We start from the raw sequence: 8,168 nt of genomic DNA on the forward strand, positions 1-8,168 counted from the left end.
ATAATAGTTATAATAGATATAGGTATAAAATATAGACATAATAAATATAATATATATAAGTATAAAATATAGACTTAATAGATATAATAGATATAGGTATAAAATGTAGACATAATAGATATAATAGATTATAAGTATAAAATATAGACCTAACAGATATAAGAGATATAGTTATAAAATATAGACATAATAATTATAATAGATATGGGTATAAAATATAAACATAATAGAAATAATAGTTACAGGTATAAAATATCGACATAAGAGATATAATAGATATAGGTTTAAAATATAGACATAATACATATAATCGATACAGATATAAAATATAGACATAATAGATATAGGTATAAAGTATTGACATAATAGATATAATAGATATAGGTATAAAATATAGACATAATACATACAAAGATATAGGTATGTAATATAGACATAATAGATATAATAGATATAGGTATAAAATATAGACATAATAGATATAACAAATATAGGTATAAAATAGAGACATAATAGATATAATAGATACAGGTGCAACATATAGATATAATAGATATAGGTATAAAATATAGATATAATAGATATATTAGATATATATGTATAAAAAACAGATATAATACATACAGGTATACAATATAGACACAATAGATATAATATATAAAGGTATAAAATATAGATATAATAGAAATAGGTATAAACTCTAGATATAATAGATATACGTATAAAATATAGATATAATTGATATAGTCATAAAATATAGATATAATAGATATAGTAGATATTGGTGTAAAATATAGATATAATAGATATAATTACAAAATATAAATCTAATAGATATAATAGATATAGGTATTAAATATAGATATAAGAAATATAGGTATGAAATGTAGTTATAATAGATATAGGTATAAAATATAGACATATTAGATATAATAGATATAGATAGAAAATATAGACATAACAGATATGGGTATAAAATATAAACATAATAGATATAAGAGATATAGGTATAAAATATAGATATGAGATATAATAGATATAGGTATAAAATATAGACATAATAGATATAATAGATATAGGTATAAAATATACACATAATAGATATAATAGATCCAGGTATAAAATATAGACAATAGATATCATAGATACATGTATAAAATATAGATATAATAGATATAATTTAAAAAGTATAAATATAATAGATATAATTGATATAGGTAAAAACATAGGTGTAATGTATATAGGTATATAATACGGTTATAATAGATAGAGGTATAAAATATAGACATCATAGATATAATAGATAGAGGTATACAATATAGACATAATAGATATAATTGATAGAGTTATAAATTATAGACATAATACATATTGTAGATAGAAATATCAAATGTAGACATAATAGATTTAATAGATATAGGTATAAAATGTAGACATAATAGATATAATAGATATATTTATAAAATACAGACATAAAAGATATAATAGATTGAGTTATAAAATATAGACATAATGGATATAATAGATATAGGCATAAAATATAGATAGTATAGATATAATATATATAGGATTAAAATATAGACACCATAGATATATTAGACATAGGTATAAAATATCGAAAGAATATATATAATAGATATAGGCATAAATTATGCACATAATAGATATAATAGATAGAGGTATAAAATAACAACAAAATAGATATAATAGACAGAGGTATAAAATATAGACATAATAGATATAATAGAGGTAAAAAATATAGACATAATAGATACAATAGATAGAGGTATAAAATATAGACATAATAGATATAATAGATATAATAAATAGAGGTATAATATATAGACATAATAGATATAGTTGATATTGAAATAAAATATAGGTATTATCGATATAATAGAGGTAAAAAATATAGACATCATAGATATAATAGATACAGGTATGAAGTGTAGACGTTATAGATATAATAGAGGTATAAAATATAGACATAATAGATATAATAGATCCAGGGATAAAATATTGACATAATAGTTATAATAGATAGAGTTATAAAACACAGACATAATAGATATAAACACAATAGATATAATAGATATAGGTATAAAATATAGCCATAATAGATATAATACACATAAGTATACAATATAGACATAATAGATATAACATATATAGGTCTAAAATATAGACGTAATAGATATAATAGATATAGGTATAAAATACAGATAAAATCGATATAATAGATATACGTATAATAATATAGTTATAGATATAAAATATAGATATAATAGATATAACAGATATAGGTATAAGATATAGACATAATAGATATAATGAATATGGGTGTAAAATATAGACATAATAGATATAGGTATAAAATTTAGTCATAATAGGTATACTAGATATAGTTATAAACTATCGGTTTAATAGATGTAACAGATATAGGTATAAAATATAGACATAATAGATATAATCGATATAGGTATAAAATGTACACATAATAGATAGATATAAGAATAAAATATAGACATAATAGATATAATAGATATACGTATAAAATATAGACATAATAGATATAATATATATAGGTATAAAATATGGACAAAAGAGATATAATAGATACACGTATAAAATATACACATAATATATATAAATAGATATAGGTATAAAATATAGACATAATAGACATAATAGATATAGGAATAAAATATAGACATAATAGATATAATAGATATATGTATAAAATATAGACATAATAGATAAAATAGATAGAGCTATAAAATATAGACATAATAAATATAATAGATATAGTTATGAAATATGAACATAATAGATATAGGTATAAAATATAGACATAATAGATATAGGTGTAAAATATAGACATATGAGATATAATAATTATAGGTATAAAATATGGACATAATAGATATAATATAGGTATAAAATATGGACATAATAGATATAATAAATATAGGTATATGATATACACATAATAGATATAATAGATAAAGCTATAAAATATAGACATAATACATTTAATAGATATAGGTATAAAACATTGATATAATAGATATAATAGGTATAGGTATGAAATATAGACATAATAGATATAATAGATATGTCTATAAGATATAGACATTAGCTTCTTCTCCGAGAAAACACCAAATGGCGGATGACGCCGGTGCCAGCGGGGCGGTCCGGAGGCCCTGGTGGCCCTGGGATGGGGAACCGCGGGTGTCTTCCGCAGAGGTTTCGGCAGTGGCATCCGGGGCCGGGGTCGCGGCAGTGGACGGGGTCGGGGCCGAGGCCGCGGAGCTCGCGGAGGCAAGGCCGAGGATAAGGAGTGGATGCCCGTCACCAAGCTGGGCCGCTTGGTCAAGGACATGAAGATCAAGTCCCTGGAGGAGATCTACCTCTTCTCTCTGCCCATTAAGGAATCTGAGATCATTGACTTTTCTTGGGGGCCTCTCTCAAAGATGAGGTTTTGAAGATTATGCCGGTGCAGAAGCAGACCCGTGCTGGTCAGCGCACCAGGTTCAAGGCGTTTGTTGCTATCGGGGACTACAATGGCCACGTCGGCCTGGGTGTTAAGTGCTCCAAAGAGGTGGCCACCGCCATCCGTGGGGCCATCATCCTGACCAAACTCTCCATTGTCCCGGTGCGCAGAGGCTACTGGGGGAACAAGATCGGCAAGCCCCACACCGTCCCTTGCAAGGTGACAGGCCGCTGTGGCTCTGTGCTGGTGCGCCTCATCCCTGCACCCAGGGGCACTGGCATCGTCTCAGCGCCTGTGCCCAAGAAGCTGCTCATGATGGCTGGTATTGATGACTGCTACACCTCAGCCCGGGGCTACACTGCCACCCTGGGCAACTTCGCCAAGGCCACCTTTGATGCATCTCTAAGACCTACAGCTACCTGACCCCCTGACGTGTGGAAGGGAGACTGTGTTTACCAAGTCTACCTATCAGGAATTCACTGACCACCTTGTCAAGACCCACACCAGAGTCTACGTGTGCAGCGGACCCAGGCTCCAGCTGTGGCTACAACATAGGCTTTTTTACAAGAAAAATAAAGTGAATTAAGCCTGTTAAAAAAAAAAGATATAGACATAATAGATACAATAGATATAGGTATAAAATATAGACAGATACAATAGATATAGATATAAAAATAGACCATAATAGATATAGGTATAAAATATAGACATATTAGATATAATAATTATAGGTATAAATATAGACATAATAGATATAATAGATATAGGTATAAAATATAGACATAATAGATATAGATATAAAATATAGACAAAATAGATTTAATAGATATAGTTATAAATATAGACATAATAGATATAATAGATATAGGTATAAAATATAGACATAATACATATCGGTATAAAATATAGACATAATAGATATAATAGTTATAGGAATAAAATATAGACATAATTGAAATAGTTATAAAATATAGACAAAATAGATATAAAAGATATAGGTATAAAATATAGACATAATAGATATTATAGATATAGTTATAAAATATAGACATAGTAGATATAATAGATATATGTATAAGATATAGACATAATAGGTATAATAGATATAGGTATAAAATATAGACATAATAGATATTATAGATATAGGAATAAAATATAGACATAATTGAAATAGGTATAAAATATAGACAAAATTGATATAAAAGATATAGGGATAAAATATAGACATAATAGATATAATCAATATAGGTATAAAATATAGACATAATAGATATAATAGATACAGATATAAAATACAGACATAATAGATATAATAGGTATAGGTATGAAATATAGACATAATAGATATAATAGACATGTGTATAAGATATAGACATTAGCTTCTTCTCCGAGAGGAAAACACCAAATGGCGGATGACGCCGGTTCAGCGGGGTGGTCCGGAGGCCCTGGTGGCCCTGGGATGGGGAACCGCGGTGTCTTCCGCAGAGGTTTCGACAGTGGCATCCGGGGCCGGGGTCGCGGCCGAGGACGGGGTCGGGGCCGAGGCCGCGGAGCTCGCGGAGGCAAGGCCGAGGATAAGGAGTGGATGCCCGTCACCAAGCTGGGCCCGCTTGGTCAAGGACATGAAGATCAAGTCCCTGGAGGAGGTCTACCTCTTCTCTATGCCCATTAAGAAATCTGAGATCATTGACATTTTCTTGGGGGCTCTCTCAAAGATGAGGTTTTGAAGATTATGCCGGTGCAGAAGCAGACCCGTGCTGGTCAGCGCACCAGGTTCAAGGCGTTTGTTGCTATCGGGGACTACAATGGCCACGTCGGCCTGGGTGTTAAGTACTCCAAGGAGGTGGCCACCGCCATCCGTGGGGCCATCATCCTGGCCAAACTCTCCATTGTCCCGGTGCGCAGAGGCTACTGGGGGAACAAGATCGGCAAGCCCCACACCGTCCCTTGCAAGGTGACAGGCCGCTGTGGCTCTGTGCTGGTGCGCCTCATCCCTGCACCCAGGGGCACTGGCATCGTCTCAGCGCCTGTGCCCAAGAAGCTGCTCATGATGGCTGGTATTGATGACTGCTACACCTCAGCCCGGGGCTGCACTGCCACCCTGGGCAACTTCGCCAAGGCCACCTTTGATGCCATCTCTAAGACCTACAGCTACCTGACCCCTGACGTGTGGAAGGAGACTGTGTTACCAAGTCTATCTATCAGGAATTCACTGACCACCTTGTCAAGACCCACACCAGAGTCTCCGTTGCAGTGGACCCCAGCTCCAGCTGTGGCTAAAACATAGGCTTTTTATACAGAAAAATAAAGTGAATTTAAGCCTGTTAAAAAAAAAAAAAGGATATAGACTTAATAGATACAATAGATATAGGTATAAATATAGACCAATACAATAGATATAGATATAAAATATAGACATAATAGATATAGGTATAAAATATAGACATATTAGATATAATAATTATAGGTATAAAATATAGACATAATAGTATAATAGATATAGGTATAAAATATAGACATAATAGACATACATATAAAATATACACAAAATAGATTTAATAGATATAGGTCTAAAATATAGACATAATACATATAATAGATATAGGTATAAAATATAGACATAATACATATCGTATAAATATAGACATAATAGATTAATAGATATAGTTATAAATATAGACATAATAGATATAATAGATATAGGTATAAAATATAGACATAATAGATATCGGTTAAAATACAGACATAATAGATTTAATAGATATAGTATAAAATATGACATAATAGATATAATAGATATAGGTATAAAATATAGATATAATAGATATAGGTATAAATACAGACAAAATAGATATAGGTATAAATTTAGATATAGATATAATAGATATAGGTATAAAATATAAAATAATAGATATTATAGAGATGGGAATAAAATATAGAAGTAATAGATATAATAGATATAGGTGTAAATATAGACATAGTAGATATAATAGATATAGGTATAAAACATAGACATAACGGATAAATAGTTATAGGTATAAAATATAGACATAATAGATATAATATAGGTATAAAATATAGACATAATAGATATAGGTATTAAATATAGACATAATAGAAATAAGTATGAAATATAGACATAATAGATATAATAGGTATGGGTTAAATAAAGACATAATAGATATAATAGAGATAGGTATAAGATATAGACTAATAGATATAATAGATATAGGTATAAAATATAGACATAATAAATTTAATAGATATAGGTATAAAACATTGATATAATAGATATAATAGATATAGATATAAAATACAGACATAGTAGATATAAGAGATATTGGTATAAAAATATAGACATAATAGATATAATAGATAAAGATATAAAATATAGACATAATAGGTATAATAGATATAGGTATAAAATATGGACATAATAGATATAATATAGGTATAAAAATAGACAGAGTAGATATAATAGATGTAGGTATGAAATGAAATAGACATAATAGATATAATAGATATAGTTATAAATATAGACAGAGGAGATATAATAGATATAGGTATAAAATATAGACATAATAGATATCGGTATAAAATATAGACATAACAGATAAACATATAGGTATAAAATATAGACATAACTGGTACAAAAATATAGGTATGAAATATAGACATAACAGACATAGGTATAAAAAAAACATATAACACTAGATAGATGTATAAGATATAGACATAATAGATAATAGATATAGGTATAAAAAATAGACATAATAGATATAATATATATATAGAGATAGACATTATCGAATAATAGATATAGGTATAAAATATAGACATAATAGATATAATAGTATAGGTATATAAATATAGACATAAAGATATAATAGATATAGGAATAAAATATAGATATAATTGATATAGGTATAAAATATAGGACAAAATGAATAAAATAGATATAGGTATAAAATATAGACATAAGAGTATAATAGAATAGGTATAAAAATAGACATAATAGATATAATAGATAATGTATAAGATGTAGACATAATCGATATAATAGATACAGGTTTAAAATATAGACATAATAGATATAATAGATAAGGTATGAAATATAGACAAAATAGATACAATAGATATAGGTATAAATATAGACAGAATAGATATAACAGATAAAGTTATAAGATGTAGACATAATAGTTATAATAGTTATAGGTATAATTATAGACACAATAGATATAGGTATAAAATATAGACATAATAGATATAATACATATGGGTATAAAATAGACATATAGATATAATAGTTATAGGTATAAAATATTAAACATAAAGAGATAGGTATCAAGTATAGATACAATTGATATAATAGAATAGGTATGAAATTTAGACATAATAGATATAATAGATATAGGTATAAATTATAGATATAATTGATATAATAGATATACGTATAAAAATAGATATAATTGATATAGGCACAAAATATAGATATAATAGATATAATAGAATAAGTAAAAAATAGATATAATAGACATAATGATAAAGTATAAATATAATAGATATGATAGATATAGGTATGAAATACAGATATAAGAAATGTAGGTATGAATATAGTTATAATAGATATAGTTATAAAATATAGATATAATAGAGGTATAAAATATAGACATAA

At 27.6% G+C, this 8,168-nt stretch overlaps 2 pseudogenes across 1 annotated transcript; both read left to right on the forward strand.

Moving 5' to 3' along the window:
• The first annotated feature begins 3,185 nt into the window (after nucleotides 1-3,185).
• On the forward strand, nucleotides 3,186-3,924 carry LOC115896107 (annotated as a pseudogene).
• A 974-nt stretch (nucleotides 3,925-4,898) lies between these two features.
• Nucleotides 4,899-5,773, forward strand: LOC115896108 (annotated as a pseudogene). Its single transcript, XR_004056077.1, has one exon. The product of XR_004056077.1 is annotated as a 40S ribosomal protein S2 pseudogene (transcript).
• Nucleotides 5,774-8,168: the final 2,395 nt, after the last annotated feature.

This window comes from Rhinopithecus roxellana, unplaced genomic scaffold, assembly GCF_007565055.1.
Source record: "Rhinopithecus roxellana isolate Shanxi Qingling unplaced genomic scaffold, ASM756505v1 contig491, whole genome shotgun sequence".
NCBI classification, from domain to species: Eukaryota; Metazoa; Chordata; class Mammalia; order Primates; family Cercopithecidae; genus Rhinopithecus; species Rhinopithecus roxellana.